Below are 12,004 nucleotides of genomic sequence, written 5' to 3'. Positions count from 1 at the left end.
GTTAATAATGAGAATTATTATACAAACAAATATTAAACTTCTTCGAGGTTTTTTATTTATTCATTTTTAAATCACTAATATCTTCGTAAAATTATTTTTACAATTAACAAACGTTTAATGAAAACATTGACCATGAAAAAAAATATATTAAATTAAATTTGAGTTTTAATTTTAAATATTTGTAGAAAACAACAAAAGAAATTAGTTACAGTAGAACAACCCTTTGTTGTAAAAATGATTAATATTATGTTTATGGGCTTGAAAATAATATAATCCGCTGTTATTTATTATCTTTATTTTCAACACTTGTCGGTATGAAATATTCTTTCCGTAATAAACTTCACTGATGGTATCCAACAACTTGAGATCAATCATTATAATTATTTAAACTTCGTGATATATGAGGTACATTTTTAGGTAGGTTTATTTCCTGATCCATACGCACATAGAATCTTCAATTATATTGTATCGAATTGTTTTGTTTGTACCTAATAGTATACATTTTTTTTTTCGTAAATTTATTGCGAGATAAAAAAATTTTATAAATTTTGGACGAAAACAATTATGGGATTACTCATTGACTAATTAAAATTCATTTACAGGTAAAATCAAAAAAAAACGTTTAATGGCGATTAATTTACCGACAGAGTGAATAATTATTTGAAGGTTACGGAGTCGAAGCTAGGAACTAAAAATAATAGTTACGGGATCGAGTAACAGGAAATACACGGCCAAGTTCAAAAATGTCTATTTAACATCAAGCTAATAATAATATCCGTCTTCCAAGTCCAAGGCAGCAATTACCCGGCGAATTACGAATAACAATCTGATTACTGATTGGTGGTGTGTTTTACGCTTGGTTTCGTTCGACAGTCATTATTATCACTCAATCGATTAAACTATAACTTTAAGGTCTACAGTATTTTCACCAAACGGTTTTCACAAATAAACAGTATAGATAACAATTATAAAACGGATTACCATCAAAACGGACAATTTTTTTTTATAAAATCTTACCACAATAAATTATAATAATAATAATAGTAGATGTCATCTGAAATAAAAAAGTGGTACGATTGTCAGTTTTCATGTGTCCACAGTAAAAGGTACATTATAATTTGTAAAATAATAATATGATGCAAGTAAACCAAACCAATGATTTCGCTAAGCACCAACCTCCTTGTACAAATATATCGTAGTTTTGATATTAGTAGTAGTATTATATAATATTCGATAATTTCGATAATATCATAATAATTTATATTATATATACCTGCGGTGGGCTGGGATATGTTAAATGTAATTATATGTACATTTTCCAAATCTATTGAATCAAATACAAATAATAATGATAACTATAAATCGTATCTATACGCTCAACATGACGTGTCATACATATTATATCCTATAATACTAATACTATAATATTTATTCGGCTGCAGCTTCGGTTTAAAAGAAAACTAGCAATATACTGAGCGTGTAACAAATAGAACTGACTTTTGGAATAACTCTTGTTCTAATCAAATTTGAAATTTTTTTTTTATGTATATTACTTTATAGTTACTTCGCTACACATAATATATTATACAAAAAATTATTTTTATTTTTTAACACTGAAAATAAAAATTTAAAATTAAATTCAAATTTTTTGAATATATTCAAAATAGCAAATTTGTGAATCTGGCGATAAGGACAATTTGCATAGTAAAAACATTTATCTAAGTCAAGTAGCTTATTTTTTAGAATTTTTTAAAATATAAATATTTTTTTGATTACATGAATTTGAAACGTAATAACTTTCATTTCAAAATATTTTTTTTGGGAATTTTCTGACACGAGTATATTTATTAAACAATTTACTAATCACATTATTTTAACAATTTTTGTCATACGCTTAAGTAGCATAATTTTTTTTTTTTGGAACAAAGTTCCTTATTTTTTTCGTCAGGTCTTCCTGTTACACCTTGTATATTGTTTATAATACACGATGGCATGTGGACGAAAGTACAATACATAATAATTAGTGCAGTCAGGTATTAAGTGCAGGTGGGCACCTGTTGTACGTCGGTAGCACGCATAAGTCACGCATTAGTCAATAACGGATTGTCGTTATATTCCTCATATAGATTATCTACATTTTGGTTCACTGCGCATTGAGGCTGCAACACATAAACATATAATAATTTATAATAATAATATACGCACCGCCGCCGTGTACCTATATCGCCGCCGCGTGCAAGTTCCCGTGTGCGTTAATGTCATAATTTTTTTGAAATTACATAAACTATAATCCATTAAGCGACCACGCGAGCGTGTGTGAGTGTATGTACCGTGTATTTGTAAATTTCAACGTAGAAACATAATAATATTAAAAACGTAGGTACGCCAAAATAAATATGACATAATAACGCGCACGTGCGGAGTTATATACTTTAATTATAAAATGTTATTTCGTGTGTGTAATTGTGTACTATGATACAACGATATTTCTTCAATTTTACGAAAAAAAAATCGACGGACGCGGCAAAATAAAGATGTGTTCATATTGTATTGCATAAACTCATTGGGTCCATGATCAAGAAACGTGTACGTACACCGAGAGATCGGTATGATATTATTTTTATTATAGGCAAATAATGAATTATTATGATTATAATTATCATACTGGGCGTAAATACAACACAGTTTTAAGGACCAGTCTGTCTTGGTGGAATTGACTTACATATCCGTTCAAGTATGTACATACACGATCGCGTAATTAATAAACTTAAATCAAACCGTGTTTAACAATATTTAATATACATAATAAGTGCCGGTAAAATATCATTATTATACTATATTTTCAGTTTCAAAATGGACGAGATACTTTTTTTTTTTAAGAATTATTTAAAATCGAGTACAACTTTCACAAGTGAATCAAAGAAACTTAATTCACAGTATACATTATAGTTGAATAGTGTAATTTATTCTGTAGTATTACACTTAAATGTTATCAAATTTAGAATTTAATTTTTAAGCAATGTTTATTTTATAATATTTTCTTAATATTTTGAACGACATCACCTTTATTACAAGACAATATAACAAACATAAAATGTTGAACGTATTTGTATTTGTTTAGTTAAATATCAAACAAGTGAATTAACTGACTTCTATGCTGTATACGTTTTACAATATAAAAATAATAATGTTTATATAAAACAACGCATGTTAAATTGAGGGGAATTAATGCAACAAACTCGAATAATTAATTCTAAAATACTATAGGTATACTATAGTACCTATACGTAAATAATATAAGTAAGTCATGATTAAACTGCAGTAATTTAATTAAATATTAATATACCTTCACTTTAAATTATTTGATTTTAGTGTTGGCCTTGTTTCAAAATAATATAATTTAGTTTCAAACAGAATATTATTTTTGAACTTCGTAAGAATATATTTTTGTCAGAGTTGATTCTATACGGCCTATGTATGTAATCGAATATCGTCAAACGATCTGTGGATACAAATTACCGGAACAGTATCATATCGCTTAAAACTTAAATAAAGTTATAAAAGGAAAAGTGCATCAGTCCTTATAGTTCTTGCGAAACAATATATAGTGTATGAGTGATATATAATAATATATAAAATTGTATTTTTTCGTCGTAAATATAATAAAGGTAAATTAATAACGATGAAATGATGTAGGTACGATCAATATAATAATAATAATAATAATAGACTTCGAACTTTACAAATTCGCAGTCGTACCCTATACTTCTGTTGAAAACCGAAAGAGCTTGGAGAAAAGTTTTTATTTTCATGCCCCGAGTAATATTGATAATATTATACTATATTATTCAAATTATTATGATATCATATTGCGGCGAAGACAAAAATAATATATATTATATAGAATTAAAATGTTTTGAAAATCGAATAGCCGTTTGACTCATATGCGTTCCGGCGACAAACGTTGCAATAATATAATATCACATACGTGTGGGCCTTATGAAATATTGGCGAAAAAATATCAACCGTTGTAGTAATAATAATAATAATAATCAACTATGCTATTATAATATTACATATAATAATATATAATGTATTATACAGAGTTAATGTGTTATGTTTATTTGCGCATTTTTAATTCGCGTGGGTGGTGATTATATTATATTTATGTTTCGGTGTCGTAACGCGTCTTGTAGTAGCTCTATAGGCTCGGGGACACACACAAAATAATGCACTTGTATGTCGTGGCTGTAGTAGCACACACACACACACACATACACACACATGTTAATAATACCTATTATTATTATTATGAACTTATCGTTAATGTGGGTAATTAGTTTCGACTTCGATTTAACATATGGTCCCATTGCCCATTGCTCTACACTCGTACTCTAATACACAAGGCGAGACCATATTATCCAATGTTTTTTAGATAATAATTTTTTATTATTTTTTCATACGGTTTACAAGTAGGTACTTATTAATGATTTATATTTCTGCAGTGCTGCTACTTCTCATGAACTTGTAAAATTTGTAAATCACAGGTGAAAATAGCCCAAATCATCTGTACAAATTCTTGCCCCCATCAAGTTGAATAAGATGTTAGACGAAACCAATCAACATATTATTTTGTTAAATTTGATATTTGAAGTTATAGTTATAGGTTAATGAATAATTATTTTAATTTCTTACATGATTATTTCTTAGGTATAAATGTGTTTTAAATTTCAATATAACACACGCTATATTATTATTATTTTGCAATTTTTATTTAATCGGCATCTATTGGAGCGTAAAACGTTTTAGTAACAGCTATAAGGCTATCTATGTCGAAAGAAGTTATAGCCAATAGGTGAAAACTTGAAAATGAATACTGTAGGATTGAGTCCATAACAAGTTTGTGAATAACTACCTTTGAGAATACTTACAATTGTCTAACTGTCTAATTTCTAAATTGTCTTAACCTAGGTTCTCGCTATAAGTACTTGTACAACATTTTTCATGATTTTTTTATGCGAACCTCCACATGGGCTCTTTTTTTTTGGTGTCATTGACAATAGTCAGGCTCTCAACGGTAAGCGTAAATAGAGTTTGAGATTTGGGTGGGGGCTGAAGCTTTACATTAAAATAATATAAATTATGCTTAAAAAAATGTAGAATATATTTGGAGGGCTAGTCCTTAAAGTTCCCACCTATTTGCACCTATGCTCTCAACAAAAAACAAGTTTTTAGATTCAAGTTCCATCTTAAAAATTAGCTGCAAGGAATGCAGGGATAACTATACTAAATTATCCTCAATGAAGTACTTTGAATAGAATTTTGTGTGTTTTCTAGTGAAATATTATCTATTTCAAATTTTAAAATTACATATTTAATGGCACGAACATTGTCGTAGTAGTGCCTATATGCAGCAGCCTGTTACCAACTTCCCCTGCAGCGAATAGTCTAGAGTGAAGGATAAGTGGAAGTAATTTTCTTTAAAAAATGTTACGCCACATACAAGGTTTTAGAATTTTTTTTCAGTTGATATCTAGACGCCACACGCACATAACAAGCGCACATTATACTTACAGTCTTTTCAAAAATGTTTTCTCCCTTTATTTACCTAAATTTTTTTATGCAAGTCCTGCGTTGTATTTCTGGAGTGGAATCATTCGATTATCTTCATCCTCGATAAATATGTACTTACAAATCCGCACCAAAATAAGTCATTATAACTTATTATAACGTAGGTATCTGGGAGGATGAGTTTTTCTCTAATATATTGTGTTGTATAAGTACTCCGTTTTCACACGAACATACATAATAATATTTATGTACCTATCTATTTATTTATTTGTCAATCTTAATGCTATCGTAATATCAAGATTCTGGTTAGAAAAACAAATATCACTCAGTTTTTAGACTAAACCATATTTTATTGTATAATTGCATAAGTGGTGTGTGTAGGTATAGTAGATATAACATGACGTTTAAGATACACATTACCTTTACTAAATTACACATCATAAAAATACACAAAAAATTATCATTTAAATATCTTATGCGCCGTGATGGCAACCGGTTTAAATGATACCGTTTTGGAAATTCTGCTTGCAGGAATAGAAAACATGAAAAATAAATAATAGCGTTTCAAATGAGCGGTGACCTTTCATTTGAAATCATGTGACGAATTTAATTTAATTAGTTCTTTTTATATCTTAATATATATATCATAAAATACGATGGATATACTTTGCAATACTTTCTCGATTTTATAGTATCTCCATGAATTTTATAATATAACGCTGAAGTAGATTATTCACATTCCAATACGAAAAAAACTGTCACACGTCAACTTAATCGAAACTTATAATTTAAAATGATAAAATAATCTTTAAAATATTATAATTTGATGAAGATAGACTTCAGACTACTAAATCAACTATGGTAATTTTACTGTATATTTATGTATTTTAGTTTCTGATCAATACGTACTTGAATAACTTTTAAAAAATGAAAATATAATATTTACATTTCCTTTATTTTTTTTCTCGGGAAAAACATTGATTTCAATTTTCTATATTTCCTTAGATCAACTTACCCCAAGATTTCAATTTGTGTTTCTATAGAACATTTTGTTAACAGAAAATTACTATCATCGGCATAATATTTTTTTCGCTTTCTTGGAATTATTATATGGTTAAAGGCAGAGATTGATCAAACTTAGATTAATACATAATATACTTACTATATTGATGGAAAACATACTTAAAAGCGTGGTCTGCACTGATTAAATTTTTATCTCAATGTAGAAAAATATATTATAATGTGGGCGCTTTTGGTACTGAAATCCCGTGATAACTATAGACGAAAATATTATTTTACATAATTTAAGTATTTTTACTTAATTTATTAGACAAGTCAATTGTGTGTATATTAATATACGTATAATGTCAGTGTGTATTTCATATTTTGTTAAGTATGATTCTCTAGCTGATATTTGGGTACAATCTATAAACGGGCAATAAAATATATTTTAAAAATTTTACCGCCTGTGATTTTTCTATTGACCGTTAACACTAATATAACGCTAAAAAATAAATATAATAATAACCATGTTCACAATAGTTACATATAATATGTATACCATATAGGTATGTGGTATACCTATTGTGAGTTATTTCTATACGTTTACTAAAATATTATAATATAGTATATAGGTAGTCGTAGTCAGTTATCAATCTGTATTTTAATAATATTTACTATTTAGTATTTACATTTATTATAACTACGTTTTATACCAAACTATCGATGAAATGTCGCCTTGCCGAAGTGTGTAAATTTGCATTACAATAATAAGCTTATTAATATGTAACGTACCTATATATAGGTAGGTATATGCGAATACTAATATATTTTAGACATTTTAAAATGTATTTATTTTATGTAACCCGTACAGAAATGCAAAACAATAATTCGTTATGTAATCTAAAATAATAATAATGACTATAATATGACGCTAATCTATTCTGGTTCAATAATAATTAAAAGCGAACAATCGATCGATTACAACCTATATACAGCTATAGCATTGCTACACCGAAATCGCACCTACAATAATTTGGTAGCGCCTATATAATTATAAGTTATAATGTAATAATATTTTAATAATCGCGAACCATATTATTCCATCGTTTACATCAGTGTTTCCCAAACTTTTTGCAATGGTGACCCATAAATTTAATCTTAAAAAAAAAAAAATCAAGTATGCCATAAATAAATAATTTTTTTATTATAATCAATGTTATCATTGAATTTTTATAAAACACAATACTGAATAATAAATACATAATAAATAAATTAAATAAATTACAAAAAAATACAAAACAATTACCATAATATGAAAATTGAGACTTCATGACGAAGTTGAAATAGTCTAAATAGGCATTTTCGTCGAGAAAGCCAACGTACTTCTGAGTGAAGTAAAAGTGATTTAACATTTTCTTCACAGATTTTGTAAAACAATCTACTATTTATTGCTCCAGATTTAATAAAATGAATAATTTTAACAGGTTCACTAAGAACTTTATTTAATTCCATTGACATATTGACATTTTTTTGACACAAGTGCCTCTCTGTGAAGCATATAATCAGTCCATTCGGCATCTGGGGCTACTCGATGTCATACATTATACATTAATTAGACTTTACATTATTACTACTTAATAACCGTAATCGTAACCGCGAGTCGCGACCCATGGTTTGGGAAACGCTGGTCTACATTGATAGTAATAAGAATAGACACATAAGAAGACAAATATTGTTATACTGCCGTGCTAAACCACTTGGAGCTATATCTACATAAGCATATCAATTTTTCAAGAATCATAATATGAAATGTTTTTGACTTTAATTAACTCATTTGTAAAAATGCGTTGGTTAATGATTTTTCAAAGTGGTGTTATCTTAATTGTTTTTTGAAGTCGAAACTGTTTTATCAAAAGAGGAAAAAACGTAAAATATCCACTTTAAGAAGAGAGTTAAGTATTATATAATTTTTTCCGATATTTTCTGATATACTTAATGAAGAAAAGAGCCAAAGTGTATACCCATTTCATAGTAGGTACCTACCTAATTACTGTAAAATATTTTCCGATATTACATCACAATTTAAACGAAATATCAGCTAAGCCACTTAAACTTTTTTTATTAAAAACAGTATGCTGTTATTTAATTATGCAACCTCTTTAAATACTTTATTTTTTATAACAATTTAATATTCTTAGAAACATGAAAAGCAACACCACTACGTAAAATACATAATATTTAATAATATCCGACCTAAAATACCTACCTATCTGGTTAATAATTGTTTCGCATAAAATAAGTATTATAAAAATAAAACATTGTGAAACATGTTTTGAAATTTGAATAATTAAAATGTTTAATATTTCTAATATTGTTATACTCACGAGTATAATATTAAATCCCGGTTATGCCAAAACAGTATAGATTAAATTAGTAAAGTTGCTAAATACTTAATATCATGTACTAATGATTCCTGTGTTTTAAATTTTAAGCATTTTTAGTTGACCTAGTAGCTCAAGCTTTTACTTCTGTTTGCAGAAAATAATTGTACTTCCCTTGTTTTTTTTTTTTGTTTGTTTTAAATGTAATTACACTAATTGTAATGGTTTGAAATGAGGATTTAGAGGTTTTTTCATTAGAAAATTCGATTTAAAATAAGTTGATCTTTCTATAGAAACTATAAACATCAAAACCTTAGTTTTGCCAAAATTGGAGTTACCTCTTACAGCGGCGCTTAGTGGCTTAGCACGGCTGTCTATAGATTTTAGATAAATAGAAAATAGGTACTATATTATCCTTATACTTAACAACTATATTAATATGTTTCAATTCACCTCTTTACCTTCAACTCTACAAGGATATAAAATATATTGTACATGAATTTACTATTATAATAATTACTGTTATTTTCCTATTTTATTTGAACACAACGGCACACAACGGTGCAGTATATACAAAGTTTCCAAAATTGGATCACGGTCGCTAAGTGTGCAGTGAAAATCTCCGAAGTTTTTTCGGCAAGGAAACCGACAACGACGACGCGTTTCCGACATCCACAGGACGCGTACAGCATATATTATACATACCTATATATATGTATAGCCGTGCGTAAAACAAAAATAAAATATCAACCGATAGTACTTTAAAACTTTTCAATCTTTCCGCTATCACCGTCACTTCTATTTGTCGCCCCGACATTTTTCCCACGCGACCTTTCATCGGCACACTGCGATCTACTTAAGCGATTGTATATATAAAACGTACGAAATCCTATTTTATTAATCACCCCCGAACAATGTGAACACCGAAACATGCTACGTATATTATAGTTTGTGTACGGAAACTTCTGTAAATCAGCTCCGCCTGACTTGTAATAATTACAACCTCTGGCATTAGACGCGTGCAAATGTGCAGTAATCCAAATACACGCCCCTTTACGGCGTCTCGTATATTATAAGTGCTGACAACAGGTATGATATATGTTACAATATATATACCTAGTATATAAAGCTACCTATTCACTTTTTTATGGTACTCGTGGCTATCTTCGGATGAAAATTAGAAAATTTGGAAAATGTCAACTATATACCTAATCGGTACACCTAACCTAACCTAACCTAACTGCGAGAGTTTTTAATTTGAGATTTGTCACATTTTTTTATTGCAATTGATTCGGTACGGCCACTATGCCATGTCAACGTGTTATTAATAATTACTATACAGTATAGGTACATAATGTTTTATAGAGTACCTACTTATTTTAGTTATTACTTAGTAACAACTATTAGGTATTGTCTATGTTATATATTTTTAGATTCTGAGCGGAGCGATAAGTGTATTGATTTGACAATGATGTGTGTATTTTTTAAATTATTTAAATTTTTGTGTCTTTCACTGTTTGGGGCAGTAAAATTGCTTCGATTTTCTTCAATAGTATCTTGTTCGATGGGAAAGTGAATCTAGTTGGTGCATTCGGGAGATCAAATTTTAAAATTTATAATAGTTTTCAAAAGTTCTGGGAAAAACTACATAAAAATAAGGAAAACGGGAATTTTTACGTGAAATTGGTTTTTGGTAAAATTGATTTTAGTTTTTGGTGTAACTCTGAAAAAAATGAACGTATATACATGAAATTTTCATCGATTGTTAATATTCGCATTTTCTATACACGGTAAAATTTTCAAAATATTTTGATTTGTTTTGAACTGTTTAGAAACATTTTCAGTTTCCAATTGTATTAGTCTTTTTTTCTAATAATATCAATAAAACTTTATTTGTTGGATAAAAAAACTTGAAAATTTAAAAAAACAGTTTTTATAAACAGTATTTCATCATTTCTTTCTTCAGGTGTTATTAAGTAGTTCTTGTTTATTTATGTTTGGTTAAATATTCATTCCATCATAATTTGTTGAAAAAGCTACACAAAATGTACAAAACACTTTATTGTCTATATCAGAATATACACTAACCTAGGAAAACTAGTAAACCATTTATATTTAAAGTGAACCATTAAATTTAACAAATTGTTTAAGCAACCCAGCATAAGTGTCTTACGTTAAAATTAATAGTTAATATCCAATTTTCATATAATATAAGATATTTTGGGCTATACTCGTTTAATGAAACCCGTTATAAAAATATTTTATTTTGATTGATAATATATACAGGGGCGCCATTTGGGGGGGGGCAGGGTGTGCACTCGCACACCCTGTAATTTTGTTGTCCACAATTGGCCTAGGCATAATTAATACTATGGCCAGATGGCCTTCAGTTTGGCAATCTTTAATTGTGCATGCACCGCAGCTATTCACTGATAATCATAAATAGTATTATAATATTGTGTTCTTTAATTTGATAATTGATAAATTGATATCGGTATCACTTTATCCACTGGCACACACAAATATGTGTAAATGGTAAGTGGCTACTGTCGTTACTGATAGACAAAAGACATAATAATAATAATATGCATCTATTCTATCTAAAAATATCTTTACTATACACTATACAGTATATACACAGAATGTATGAACGGTAAAATGTAATGTGTTAACTATAAAAATATGTTTTTATTAAGTATGTTTTTGATACTGTAATGAATCTGTAATGAAAAACTGAAAACACTAGAAACGTTTTTTTAACGATTGACCTGGAGGTGGGAAAAAATTGGCCTCTTTAATTGTTTGCACACTTAAAAAAAAACTGAAATGGCGCCCCTGAATATATATTACCTAATATAATATTGTAAGGGGTCTTTAAATGTTTATATCATGATTCTTGGCGTGATATCTCAGATGTTTTGGTTTTTTTCGATGTACCCTGTTGATAACAATTTTTGTTCTTTAAAAAAACTTAAGAATTCAATACAAATGTTCCTCGTGAGATTTTTACACTGGTTGAAAAAACCGAATGTATTAAGCCAGAACAATAT

This window comes from Acyrthosiphon pisum, chromosome A1, assembly GCF_005508785.2.
Source record: "Acyrthosiphon pisum isolate AL4f chromosome A1, pea_aphid_22Mar2018_4r6ur, whole genome shotgun sequence".
Classification (NCBI taxonomy): Eukaryota; Metazoa; Arthropoda; class Insecta; order Hemiptera; family Aphididae; genus Acyrthosiphon; species Acyrthosiphon pisum.
This window is presented reverse-complemented; position numbering follows the sequence as displayed.